Consider the following 15240-nt stretch of genomic DNA (forward strand, 5'->3'; position numbering starts at 1 on the left):
AACGTTATGAGATAGAAAGTCGAAATTATCAGATAGAAAGTCAAAGTTATGAGACAGAAAGTTATGAGATAAAAAGTTAAAGATGGATAGAAAGTCTCGAACTTGAAGGATAACAGAATCTATAACTGTAGGATGGTCTTAAAATGCTAAACATTATTAGCCTTGCAGTTCTCTCCTGAACGCTTGGTCACTTGAAAAGAAGGATTTCACATCCTGCTTCGCTCTTCACGTCGTGCTAGCTTTCTCTGGAGTACAGTGTCTTCTAGTGGCTTTAGTGGCAACATCATTGTTCCCACTAGGTCAGTCACTTATAAAACTATTGCTGGAATAAACAAGTGTGCTCACTTTATAACATATTGGCTGTGCATGAAAACAAAATGCATAACAATGTGACAACACATTGGTGGGCATCACACTCACAACATGTTATCTTTGTGCTAATCATCATATGGGCCTTGACAGGTTGCACACTCCAGTCTGACCCATTAAAGTGCTCACTATTCCCACTCCAACGACAGCGATGCCAACAAACAATCCTGCTTTCAGTATACCTTTGGCACAGCGAAACCACTGTGTGGTCCGAGTCTCAGCAGCTGGAGCCGGCAAGAGGCTCTCTTCAGACTTGACATCATTGTCATGCTTAGACCACTTTAGCTCCTGCTCAAGGTTATTAATTTGGGCCGACTTAACATCATTGTCATCCTTAGCTCCCTGCTTAGCTCACTTTAGCTCCTGCTCAAGGTTATTAATTTGGGCCGACTTAACATCATTGTCATCCTTAGCTCCCTGCTGAGCTCTCTTTAGCTGCTGCACAAGGTCATTGATTTGGGCCGACTTGACATCATTGTCATTCTTAGCTCCCTGCTTAGCTCACTTTAGCTCCTGCTCAAGGTTATTAATTTGGGCCGACTTAACATCATTGTCATCCTTAGCTCCCTGCTTAGCTCTCTTTAGCTGCTGCTCAAGGTCATTGATTTTGGCCGACTTGACATCATTGTCATCAGCTTCCTGCCTAGCTGTATTTAGCTGCTGCGAAAGGCCATAGATTTGGGCCGACTTGACACTATTGTCATGCCTACCCACCTTTAGCTCCTGCTCAAGGACATTGATTTTGGCCGACTTGACATCATTGTCACACTTAGACCACTTTAGCTCCTGTTCAAGGTCATTGATTTGGGCCGACTTGACATCATTGTCATCCTTAGCTCCCTTTAGCTCCGGTTCAAGGCCATTGATTTGGGCCGACTTGACATCATTGTCATGTTTAGACCACTTTAGAAACTGCCCACGTTTATTCATTTGGGCCGACTTGACATTATTGTCAAGCCTAGCTCCCTGCTGAGCTCTCTTTAGCTGCTGCACAAGCTCATTGATTTGGGCCGACTTGACATCATTGTCAACCTTAGCTCTCTTTAGCTGCTGCACAAGCTCATTGATTTGGGCCGACTTGACATCATTGTCATCCTCAGCTCCCTGCTTAGCTGTCTTTAGCTGCTGCACAAGGCCATTGATTTTGACCGACTCGACATCATTGTCAACCTTAGCTCTCTTTAGCTGCTGCTCAAGGCCATTGATTTTGGCCGACTTGACATCATTGTCATCCTTAGCTCCCTGCTTAGCCCTCTTTAGCTGCTGCACAAGGCCATTGATTTTGACCGACTTGACATCATTGTCAACCTTAGCTCCCTGCTTAGCTCTCTTTAGCTGCTGCTGAAGGTCATTGATTTTGGCCGACTTGACATAATTGTCATCCTTAGCTCCCTGCTTAGCTCTCTTTAGCTGCTGCTCAAGGTCATTGATTTTGGCCGACTTGACATCATTGTCATCCTTAGCTCCCTGCTTAGCTCTCTTTAGCTGCTGCTCAAGGTCATTGATTTTGGCCGACTTGACATTATTGTCATCCTTAGCTCCCTGCTTAGCTCTTTTTAGCTGCTGCGCAAGGTCATTGATTTGGGCCGACTTAACATCATTGTCATCCTTAGCTACCTTTAGCTGCTGCTCAAGGTTATTAATTCGGACCTGCTGATTCAACATTTGACGCTCCCTAAATTGATTAATTTGTGCCGGATTCATATTTATTTATTCAAATAAGGAAGGAATAAATAGCTGTACTGTGTGTCTTGAAAGTTCTCAATAACTGTGGACAAAGTCTGGGGTAGGTAGGCTTTATAGTTTCTTTGCCTTTGATCTGGACAAATGATTGTGCCTTTCATCTCTTTGTGACGTCATGCCGTTCTAGAGTCTGTTTTGCCTTTCATCTTGAGAATCTTGAGTCATTCTATGCGCCAGCTGTGGCCATTCGGAGACCGGGCGGCCGCTGGCAGACCCGCTGCGGGATGTTTTCCATGCTAAATCCCTTGTGTAGACTAAATTACTATCGCCGGTGATGAGTGATTTATTTATTCATGCTGTGCGTCAGATCGCATTCCTGTAAATTGTGCGATGATATCGTTAGCCAACATGCGTCTTCTGCAACGTCCTTATTCTCTGATTATAGCTTATCCTCTTCACTTGATTCTAGCCGAGGTTTCTAGACCGTCTGGTCCATACATTAGAGCAGAGGTAGCCAACACGGTGCCCGCGGGCACCCTGTCGCCCGCAGGGACCAAGTGAGTCGCCCGCAAGACATGTTCTAAAAATAGCACTAGTCATTATGGAGCTCCGTCTAAAATTGTAGTTGTTGTTCTTTTTTTAATCAAAAACGCTTGCAGAGAGTTAAGAGTTGGGTACCCGGAGGCGCACGGCGGACAGCCGGGACGAGGCTGGCGGACCACACTAGGTTTTCAGGTTCTGAATGGCGGGCGCATCCCGTTGGTGCCAGACGCGAGCTGCGAGCGCACCCCGTCGTCAGGTCCGTAAATCCTCGGAACAGGCCGCGGGGCAACAACTCAGGGGTGGCGGGGGTAGAGGCGAGGCAACACAATCCGACCGAAAAGGCCCAGACTAGAGGTTTGAACGCGGGTAGCCCTTCGTACTACTCAGTACTACTCAGTACCCTTGAAGTAGCTCTCAGTTTCAAAAAGGTTGGTGACCCCTGCATTAGAGGGAGAAGGAGGCGAACTGTTGCTGCGCCTGCACGACTTCATTCGTACACTCACTCTTTCTGTTGTATTGAGGACAAACCGATAAGCCAGAGATGGACTTGCTGCTGCAGGACTAGGGGAAAAACGTCTTGCATTCCGAGGTAAGTCAGGCATCATGATGGACAGACGTATTTTTCTTGAATCAAGTTACCTTTCAAAAACATTAAACGTTATTATATTTCAAGTTAGATCGATTGTTTGTATTATTATCTTCTATTTTCAGGTAGTCGTACTGATCCAGATGACTTTAGAGAATTTATTTTAGAGGCATATCCAAAACTCAGACAAGGGGGAGGATTTGAGTTGCTCAAAATCTCTGGAACAACACGAAGTCGCCAAATGGTGTGTTACATCATTTATTCCAATAAATTGTTGCTCTCTACATATCAACTCATCCAGTATTAATTGGAATAATTTAAAAACTATTTTTAGATTGGAAAATTCTTTCAAATCCCAGTGAAGCAGCAAAGAGATTCAAAGAAGACATTTTAAGCCAGCATGCAACTAGAAAATCATTATATCTTACCATGGATCTTGGAGACAGTGCAGAGGACAGTCCTTTCTTTTTATAAGATGGCTAATGTTGAGTGGGCTTGCCCCTTGACATGCACACTCGAGGGTAAATTGGTTACACACGCAAAACTAAAGGTAAAAAATGATCATCTATTCATTTAACTGATGTCTGTACTGTGTATTTTGCTTTTTCAGGAGATCCAGCAATTGGTGATGACGTGACTCGCCATTTCTTTGCAAGCATCATGTCCAAACTTCAGTATGGTTTTGAGATGACTTTTAAGTGAATATTCACTTTGGCTGACGGCTGGTTGTCAGCTATCAGGCTCTGTGTTTGGTTTGTAGAAAATACCTAAAACCTTAAAAAAACAAACAAATGTGACGCAGCTGCTGTGGCCCTGTAGGTTTCTACAGGATCACCCAAAGTATTCAGTGGCTGATTGATATTTCCTTACTAATTCTGTATGAAAGTTTGAATGTCTATGTCCTTTACATTCTGCACTATCAATGTTCTTTCACTTTTCTCTTTTAATTGAAGTACCAGGAGGAACTCTTCTTTTTGAGGGGGAACAAGATCATCTGATTCCCTCCACTTGGCATTACCTTTTGGAGAGTGACTTCTTTGTTGCTGCTGGCCGAATGCTTGGTCATTCATTCCTCCATAATGGGCCATGCCTTGGAGGACTCAGCCCAGCTATCCTGCATGTGCTCTTTGGTGGATCCCCAGAAGAAGCCATAATAGATATTAAGGACTGTGCTGACCTTGACATCCGTGAAACAATCAAAGTGGTAAAATACATTTTTCCAGTAAGATTTGAATGATAAAAATTCGGGGCAAGGACAATAAAAGTAATACCTGATGTCAGCAATTTTTCTCAGATATTTATAATGCCACAATCACATAATTTACTAATTTAAACCAGCAGGGGGTGCTGAAGCAATATTAAAACCATAAACGTAAGTCCATTTCTTTAAAACATGTGATTATAGTGACGGATGTCATCATGTGAAATGTGTTTTTAGAGCAAACACAGTTTTAACAGGTTCCCAACATGCTGTTTAAAAGGGATACAAAATGACATTATTTGGGATGTGGTTTGAGACCAGTGGGTGTCAACCACGTGAGATTCTGGAGGCTCTTTCCACTTCACAACTTACTCTGGTAAGATTAAAGTCAACAAAGCTCTCAACTGGCTCATTGATTCATTAACAATGGCTGATAACTTGCCCTCTAAATTGCTGTAACATATGTAAATCTCTCTGAAACTCATTTATATCTGTTTTTTATCCTCCATTTCTGTCAATTCCTCACATTCCATCTTACCTCTCCTTATCTCTCCGTTACCATTCTTGCCAATTATATCCACATCTTCACCTCTGCTCCCGGTTTCCTCTCCTCCTACCAGGCAGACCACCTGGTGCGGCGAGGTCGCCCCTTGGTGCAGCAGGAGTCTGTGGATCTGGACGTCCCGGAGGAAAAGATTCCTAAAAGAGCATCGACCGAGATACTGGAGGCTGAGAGGCTGGAGGATCTAGAGACATGCATGGTAGGCGTGGGTGGAACCGTGTGTTTTAACTGTCCGTGATTTATTTCATGTATTATTATCTAGGCACCTCGTGTTTTTCATGCGACTCAAATTACATTTATTAATTAAATGTTCGATTTAGTTGTATGACGCAAACTACAACCTAATACCACCCTCTACTGGAAAAAAATAGACCTTGGCTACTCTACATTTGCCAAAGACAATTGAGGATAGAATTTACTATTAATTTAAAGAATTGTCTCGATGTTCAGTAAATATCAGAACAGAACTTTTTGCAAAATGCTAAAAACCTGTTTTGCTTTTATAGTTGGCATTTCAGGTTGGTTCATTTGTACTCTATGAGGGCAGATATGTGTGTGTGTGGAGACGTACCTGAGTCTTATTGTTTCCTCATCACCTACCACTCTTTCAAATGTAGTCAACCCTTGGAACGGTTGCTTTTCACCACGTTTGTTTTGTTGATTTTTGTGTTGATGTAATAATGTGTGTGAGTTGGGATGTACAGTAAATGCAGGCTGCAGTCAACAGGAAGCTGCATGTTCTTCGGTCTCTGGTCCTGTCTGTTTCTCTGGTGTCTTGCCCCTCTTTTCATCTTATATCCCTCTCTGTCCTATTCACCTCTACTTTTACAAGAACACCAGCTATCTTTCTTTTGTCTTCACTAGGCTTTACTATGTGTTGTCTTTCTTCCTCTTCAATCTTCTTTTCCTCTGTTCTTCCTTCTCTTTCCACCTTTGCTCCATGGAGATTTTGTGCTGCACCAGTGTAAGTAATTCTCGACTGTCCCTCTAAACTCTCTTTTCAATTCACTTTCTGCTCACGCTGCTCTTTTCCTTTTCTGTCTGTCGTTGCTGCGCCGGCTTGCTTCACATTTCTCTGTGCTACAACACAAAGAGCCTCACGTATTTTAATATTTAATCCTGGTGATGTATTTTAAAGATGGTGTAGAAAAGCTACACTACGAGTATCGTAGGACGCATTTATCTATTACTTCCTCACTCACTCTCCAAATTATTTAACATAGTTGAATACTGATATTTGAAAATTAACTTTTTTGTTATGCATCCAGCCACATTGCACTGTTTCTCTCCACTCAATGCACTATGTGCGTCATCACCACCTTGTAAATGTGGATCACAGCACAATATAATATGCAACATCATAATAAGTACCGTCTAAAAAAACATAATAAGTAACTCTATAATTTGTTAATAATTACATGATGATGTCTGGTCTTAGTACAAACTATGAAATCTAGTGTAGTTAAAATAAGATGTGGACAGAATCCCAAATAGCCACAGAGTTAGCTGATCAATTTCATGATGTTTGACAGTACTAAAAGCTCTACTGGTCTTGAGTGATAGAAATGACTTGGACAATTTGTTAACAATTACCAGAAATTTTATTTGATTCTGTGCGCCTCTTTCAGATGACTCCAAAATCCAAGAGGAAGAGCATCCACAGCAGAATGCTTCGGCCAGTGTCTCGTGCCTTTGGTAAGCAGTATATTATATTTTTTTTATTTATATGTCGTGACATTTAGCTGTATTAGAATCAAATAGTACATTATCTTTCTGCTTGATAATATAAAAAGCGGATGGATCAGGGTGGCTGGTTTTAATCATTCTGCCTTTGGTCTTTCAAATAATTCCTCAATCTTGTGCTACCTGATGACACGTGGAAGGAAGTACTCTTGAATATTCAATGTGTATCTACAATGAACCTTCTAATGACCGTCTAATCCACAGAGATGGCGTTTGACCTGGACAAGGCCCTGGAAGACGTCCCTATCCATGTGGACGAAGCATCAACTTCATCTCAAACTCCACCTACTCCATCTCAGGTCCTGCCAAAACTGGAGCACCGACCGCCAGGAGGGATGGTGGAGCTGCCGTCCGAGGAGGAAAAAAAGCTGCAGCACTTCACCAAACTGCGACCACGAAGGAACAAGAAAAAGCACTCCAGCAAAATACCTGTGAGTAAAGCTCAGCTGCTTTGTATGGATTTTTAAAGTTCATTTCCAGACATGGTACCAGATCCTTCAACTTCCTCTTTCAGCAAATCAACAGTGCTCCATCTCAGGATGGGGAGCAGAACGGCCTAATGGGAAGGGTGGACGAGGGTGTGGACGAGTTCTTCTCCACAAAAGTCACCAGGATGGACTCCAAGTGAGGATCATGCTTCATTTAGAGTTTTGTCATGAAGGACTGTCTGAATATGTATTCCAGTATAGATGTATTCAACTATACTTGCTTCTAATATTTATATTTTACTATTATGTATTAATTATTTAATACTTTTTTGTCTCTCGTTCTGTCTCCTCTCAGACGTTCCAAGAGTTCAGAATCTCATGATGGAGAGAAGAAGAAGAGTAAAGGAGGATTCCTCAACCTCATCAAACGTTCCACCAAATCCGAAAAAGCAGATAAATTGGACAAATCAGAAAAAAATCAGACGACCCCCCCCCCCCCCCCCCCCAGTTTCGGGTAAGTCAGAGAAAAACCAGGCGACCAATCCAGCTTCAGGTACATCCTCAGCCACTGTAGCCTCGACGGCGGCTTCCATCCCTGAGGAGCCCTCTTCACCAAAGGCCAGCACCTGAGCCAAAGTCCAGGTACAGATGAATATTTTCTTGTTATAGAACAACAGATTTCACAGTACCTCTGAATGTACCAGTCGGCCCCTGATACCCTAATAATTCCTGTCCCTCCTGCAGAGACGCCTCCAGCCGCTCCCAGCACACAGACTACAGCAGCAGCTCAGACCGCTCGGAGGAGCTGAGGACGCCAGACTCCATGGACGAGCCCTGGGAGTGTTCGGACGGCAGGGGCAGCCCTCAGGGAGGCCGGCGGTACCAAGGGTTGCAAATGATGGGCAGCGGCCTCCTCGCAGAGATGAAGGCCAAGCAGGAGAGGAGAGCACACAAGGTGAGGCGGTGTGATTTCAAAAAGCAAAAGATACAAGAATAAGGGAAAAGTAAGGTACTGATGGGAGACGCCACCATGTGGCAACCTGATTTTAATTTCATAGGACAAGATGAATATGCCCCCCATAATCAAACACAGAATATCCTTATCCTGCAACATCTGTTTTGGGTCGTAACTTGCAAGGCAGTTACAAAGTGAGGTTGTAGTTGCAAAATGTAGTTGATAAAAAAACTCAACTCAAGGTTGAATTACCTGCTTCTTTTGGAGCTGTCTTCAACATGGAAGAGATGATAGTGGTGCTCTTCCTTTCACTTTTGCAAACCATCGCAAAAACAAACACGGCACAAAAGAAAGTCAACAAGAAAGAGAGTGACACTAATAAACTGCAATAAAAAGGAGAAACCCTACTGTAATATGATCAAATTAAGTTAATGAAAGAATTCAAGCTCAGTTTTGCAAGAGATTCAAAAGTGATTATCTTTGAACTCAAGTTAAGCCTTCCACCTGTAGAAAAAAAGGGGTGTTTTAGTAATGCTCCATTTATTTATTTAATAATAAAAAAATGAAATAGTCTATTTTAAGCCAATTCTGTAAAATGAATGTCAAAATAACATGACAGTAAAAGATAAACTTCAAAAGTAAAGTGGTATGGCAGTGAGATATAGAGGGATGCTTCTTTAAATATTTTAGTTTTGGGGACAAAGTGCTCTAAGTGTTCAGTGCTGAAGACAAGCGAGAAAAGTGTGTGTGTGTGTGTGTGTGTGTGTGTGTGTGTGTGTGTGTGTGTGTGTGTGTGTGTGTGTGTGTGTGTGTGTGTGTGTGTGTGTGTGTGTGTGTGTGTGTGTGTGTGTGTGTGTGTGTGTGTGTGTGTGTGTGTGTGTGTGTGTGTGTGTGTGTGTGTGTGTGTGTGTATACAGGTGTAATGGAGAGACCTATTCAGGAGACTACTTAATACAGAGCTTGGGTGTGTGGGCATTTTCTAACACAAAGGCGCCACCTCCTGTTTGAATGTTGCTTTGCTTTACACGTACAGTCAACAATAAAAGCTTGAAACTCCAAATATACTGTATATAAAACTGACTGCAAAGTGTAAAATATACCAGACTCAAAAAGATGGTCACTACTGGGACTGAAATTCAGCCCAGGACTTTGAGAAGGAGAGGGCTTTTTTTAATGCAAGGGATTTTTTGGGGGGGGGGGGCATTATTGCAGAGTAAAGATAATCTGATGATACTAAAGACCTTCAAGAGACTTTAAGATGTCTTGCTGACACTTGCCTGTTCAGTTTGTATAATCACTTCACCACTGCACTGAATCAAAACAAGAACGTTCTACACTCGTGCATATCGTAATACAATATTTTGTCCTTGTGTCTCCTCTAGTCTTCCAGCCCCGACAGACCTGACAGCAATGCAACAGGTGAGAGTTTTTTTCTGTTGAGATAAACATAGGAAGAAAACAAAACTTTTAACTCAACAGTTAGTGACTCAAGCAGACCTGCAGCTGGTTTTAGTGGATTATTAGTGGATCACGTTCCTGTTTTAGTGTCTGGTTTCATACCCATATGGTACATGAAAATCATTGTGTGCATGATTTTAATTTATTTTTATGCATGTGCCAGCAGCCAAGCCCCAGCCCATCGTCTCAGAAAGCCGCTCTCCCAGTGGCTCAATTAATAAATCAGATCCTCCGACTGGTTCTCCAGAGAAGACCCCTCCTCGTGGCGAGACGAAGCCTGACAAGGCACCTCCTCGTGGCGAGACGAAGCCTGACAAGGCCTCTCGTCTCAGGGCTACGTCCTCCTCGAGTTCTCCTGGGGGGCCAGTAAGTCCCAAACCACCGGTGCCACAGGGAGCGAAGCCTGCCCTGGCTGCCCGACCCTCCATCCCACATAAGCCAAGGACCAGCAGCACCAGCAGGAGCATAGGTACAAGCATTGGATCTGATTACCACACTGTTTATGTCCACATTACTGAGAGGATTGTTGCTGCAGTGGTTCAGTTGTTAATCTTCCTGTCAGATTGTTTGACGGATGAGACCATATTTGTTATAAGCTGATAATATGTTTTTCCTGACAGATGAGAGCTCAGATTCCCCAAACAGTGGTGGCGTGTCTCCTAAAGCCACAGTTCTTCCTCCAACGCTGAAGAGGACGGTGTCAGAGAAAGACAAAGAGGGCCAGAACAGTCTGCAGTCAGGAGGCTCTACGAACAAAACCACTCAGGATGGTGGGTCACAAAATCTGTCTGTCAAAATCTCTGAGTATCTTTTTTTTTTCTCCTTCACCTGAAACCTGTCCTTTGGCCAGAGCAGATTTCCCCTTGAATCTAGAGGAATTATCTAGGGCCTAGACAGACTGATAGATGTTTGATGTCACTGTCAGGTTGTGACAGCAGTATTATGTAACAGGCAGCCCGGCAACTTGGTGATTTATGACTGTCTATGCTCCTTTCCCTCTGATGTTTTTATACATTATGTCCTCTCCTTTGGTCTCCCTTTCTTCTCTCTGCTCTTCCTCCCTTCATTTTCTTTACTCAACGTTATCAGTGACGCCCTCTGGGCCCTGTCAGAGGCACACACATCTGATTCATGTTGATGAGCTTAATTCCTGCTCTTAAGCAAAGGACAACTTCTTTTGAAAGCACTGGCTGCTTAGTTTTTTGTTTTTTTTGTATCATCAATAGAACTTTAATAAAATCAGCGTTTTAACCATATGCATATTGAATAATTCCAGAGACTTAAAAGCTAGAGGATGTAGTTTCTGTTTGCTCAGTGCAGAAAGTGCAATGTCAAAACATCTGCGCCATCAGATGGATTCTTGGACAACAACACATTTTTTAACCAGAAAAAAACCTTTGCTCCTACTTATTAGAGATTTAATGATGCTGGAACAATAAATGTAGGACATGAAAGCATTCAGGGCTTTATAAGAAACGTTTAAAAAAAAAAAGACTTGCACATTGTCCTCCCTTGTCTGAAAGCACTGTACATATATGACCATATGCGTCAGATGCAGATCATTACAGAGTCAATCGAGAGCCATTAGGTGGCGGTATACACAAGGGAATGTTTAGTTCCTTTTGCATGTTGAAGAAGACGATCAAGAATAGTGAAGTGGCAGTGTGGAGCAGAATCCCTTTTAAGTACTCTATCCCAGCATGCTTTGGGCAGAGAGTAGGGAAATATTCTTAAACGATTATCAGTCAATCGAAGGGATAACAATCTGTATATCCTTAATAAAGGTTTACAACTTGTGCTGTATATCTAAGAATCCATTGTTTCTGCTACAGTTGTAATCGTGCACTCCTTTGCACATTTACTAAGACGTTTTTGGCAGCAGATTGCTCGCAAAGATAAGGGTGAATTGTTGCGCTTTACATCACTTATTGCTGTAAAGCCTCGGTTATCCTCCAAAACGGACACTAAGAGCTGCGTATGCGTAGTTGTTCTGTCTGTGCTCGATGCCTGCGTTCTACACATGCACAGAAGACTGCTCCACTACCTCTTGTAACGTACAACAACGTACGATGCGGTCGTCACCCTCTGATGAAGAAACTGTAGCAGTATACGTAATATCAGATATATTTAAACAAAATGTGTAGTTTCAACAATTTCCCTCTCTTCCTCACCTTTCTTTTCTCTTCCCCTATCTTCCCCTTATTCTAAGCATTGTCAACACTTGCTGTCATTTTCATCTTCTCCCTCTCTTGTTTTTTAGTGAGGGCGGGGTTTGTGTCGGACTCTGTTCAGCGACCCAGCCGTCTCCGTACCAACTCTGAGGATCATGGCTCCTTCAAGACCAAGGACCAATCTCCAAACCCAGACAAGGACAAGGCAGCGGGCAAAAAGTCCTCAGACTCTGGGGAGGAGGCAGACAAAGACTTTATTTTAATATGAGTAAGAGAAATTCACAGCAAAAACCTGTTGACAAGTCTCACATGTTTTCCTTTTAGAAAAGCAACTAAAGGAGGACTATAATCAATAATCATTAATTGATATGTTTTCATTTATATTAGCGGTTGTACCTGTAGGTTTTGTCTGACCGCAAAGTACAAATCCTCTTTGGTTTGCAGGAAGACCTGCTGTAGTGTCATGCAATACACCGTTTCAAATTCAAGTTTGGTTGTCTATGACAAGATAAAACTAATGATATTAACACTTGGGGTAATATCCTCTGTAATCTTTTTTTAGTCACAACTTGTCACCTAGTAAACCAAACTGTGCTAAGTCTCCTAAGAGCTTCCTCCTCACAGACGGCCTTTTCTCCTTTTTTCATTCCTACTCTCTGCCGTCAGGTGAAAATCTCATGTCTCTCAAAAAATAACCTTTTCAGGGTTTGAGGAAACGGTTCCTGAAGTTTTCAAGCATCTTCAGCCAATGACTACTGAATCTTGAATGACGTTTGTAAACCACAAAAAAAAAAGATGCTTCCAGGAACCAGCAGACTTTTTGTGCAAAAGACAGAGAGAGAGAGAGAGACTGTGAAAATATGAGTGGACATTAAAAAAAAATTCTCTTTCCTTGTCTAATAGCTCTTCTCCCAGGGACCAAACACATGTAACAATAATATCAGGATCACTGTACTGTACTTGATCTCAAACATACAACCAGACCAGGACCCAATGGCATTCGTTTCCTTCTATATATTTGTATAGATTTTTCTATATGCTATTATCAGTATGTGCAAGTTACTTTTCTCCGGACTTCAGAGGTGACTGAATCCATTATGCAATTCATCTTTTTTTTTTTCAGGAAAATACAGGTTCAGCTGAGAATCTCAGCCCACCATAAATCAGAAATACACATTTGATGTAGCTTATCTAACAGCAAAACCACAAGTCCCTTAGAGGAGACTACATCAAACATCCCGTCTGAACTCTTGTTTGTCTCTGTGTGGGAGAGTTGGAGTAACCATATGAAGTGTTGCTTTGAGAGGACTGTGGTGCACTATAACATCACTGATCACCAATCCATACGGCTTCAGCACTGTTAACTAACACTGTTCTGTGTTTAGACACTGTGAGAAAAAAAAAAAAAAACATTTACTGTATCATGATACCTTTAAACTGCGGATGTCTTTTTTCTGCTGTTTGTGGGGGAAAGGAGTATGTGTCTGTCATTAAAGAGCAATACAGAGGCCCATCATAAACATGTCTGTGGTGCTTTATGGTAAAGAAAAAGAAAACAGCATTATGTCTAGCTGGAACTTGTCAAAACAAATGAGAATATAGATCATTGCTAAACTCTGTCACACATACTCTGAATTGCTCTTAAAGACAGATTAATTCCTCACTTCTGGTAGCACTACCTGGTGTGCCGATGGTCCAATGAAAGCTTACTCAAAAACAGGATGTTATAATGTTATGTATGTAATGTTGTGTATAATAATCTGCTTGAAGGTAACATGGAAACCACTGACATTTGCTTTCAATTTCAGAAGCTATTTTGTCTTATCTTTGTGTGAAAGCGGCACACTGAGGGAACTCCAGCCTTCAAACACTTCAGACTTGACCTTCAGGGATTTCAAATTCAGTTCACTTTCAATTTATTCTGTCCAAAGACAAGTTTTGAACTTTAAATGATAAGGAGTTGGCATTTGTTAGAAAACGATTGAGAAAACAGTGCCTGAAGGAAAAGTGCACAGAGGGTAGCTGGATTTTGACCACAGGGACCTGTAGGCTAGTCTGTATGTAGCGTTTTCAGGACCTGAACGCTACACAACAACAACGACGACGACGACACACATTGGTCTCAGGCCTCATCTTTGTCTTTTAACAGCGAGAAATGCCCTTTTCACACTGCTACACAGTCAGCATACAGATTCTAAAATCATGTTCAAAATCATTCATCTGATTAATTGGTTACGGTTAAAAAAATTCAGATTGTGTGTCAACTAATACCTCTACAGATTGTACCCTTAGCGTTGGATTTTTTGCTTTGAATTATAAACATGCAGTTTCACTAATATTAGAAAAAGCGGTTGGGACAGACATTTAGCCTTTGCATTAAATTATACTGCATTCATCTCATATTGGGGTTACTATAATTACCAGTTAACTTACAAATACCATCGACATCCAAGTTGTAATAATAACTCTGAAAAATTGTTCTGAAAGTTTTCCTTAAAAAACAAACAAACATGGACGCCTCACGTCAGTCAAGGGAAATAACCCAAATTGAAAGGATAGAATGCTATATTGTCAAAGCATATTGTTTAAACCCTTATCCAATCAACTTTGCAGTCATACAAAGGGATGACAGAAACACTTGTCGCACGTCATAAACATGATAATCTGTCTCATTTCTGTTGAATAAATACCTGAATGTGAGATCCAACTAATGCTTCATTATATCAATGATATATATCATTATATCTAGTTGTTGTGTGCCAAACTGTGCTCCAACATTAAACATTAAATGTACACCAGACCTCACTCTTTATGCCCAGTGTGAAAAGGGCACAACTTGTATTTTGTTGTACCATGCAAGAGTTATTTTAGTCACAGCCAAAAGTCTTACTGGTGCACCTTTTCCTGTGACGTCTATGGATGTCTCTTTGAAGGATTATGATGAGATTTTGGTTTTTTTGTCACTAATCATGGCTCGGAAATAACACTGTTCCTTCTGTATGTAGTTAATCTAGTGTCTGATGTCAACAACTGCTTTGATTTACAGTCAAAGTCCCAAAACTGAAACATTACTTTTAGTTTGAAATATGCCATATCCTGATGGAAGGAAATCATATGGACACCTCCTCTCTCTGTTTTTGTTTTCTGTTTCGTATTTCAGAAGCAGCTGGCTGTGTTTCTGTCAAGTTGTGTGAAAGACTGTTGGTGCACGGAGTGGAGAAAGTGAAGATAACCAGTAACACTGAGTCTTGACTCCTGAGTCTACATGTGTGAGACTGCATGATGTGGCTGTGAGTTGTACTGTATGTATATATGTGCTTTCATACATGTAGGAGTGTACGTGTGTAGATATCAATGTGTAATATACGCACATGTAATATACACACTGTGACACATACACACGCCTATGTGAACTCAGCAAAACCTACGTTGTTTTGGTACTAAGTACACTACTATACTAGGGGTTTGTTTTTAACTTATTTGGAATAAAAAACAGTGGCCGGTGATGTCTTGATCCTTTGTTGTTTTTCTTCTTGTACAT

The 15240-nt window shown here is 41.7% G+C and overlaps 1 pseudogene; it reads left to right on the forward strand.

Moving 5' to 3' along the window:
- Positions 1-6: 6 nt before the first annotated feature.
- On the forward strand, positions 7-14406 carry LOC142969720 (F-actin-uncapping protein LRRC16A-like; annotated as a pseudogene).
- The last annotated feature ends 834 nt before the right edge of the window (positions 14407-15240 follow it).

The sequence above is a fragment of the Anarhichas minor genome, unplaced genomic scaffold (genome assembly GCF_050575085.1).
Source record: "Anarhichas minor isolate MPS153535 unplaced genomic scaffold, ASM5057508v1 ptg000041l, whole genome shotgun sequence".
Taxonomy (NCBI): Eukaryota; Metazoa; Chordata; class Actinopteri; order Perciformes; family Anarhichadidae; genus Anarhichas; species Anarhichas minor.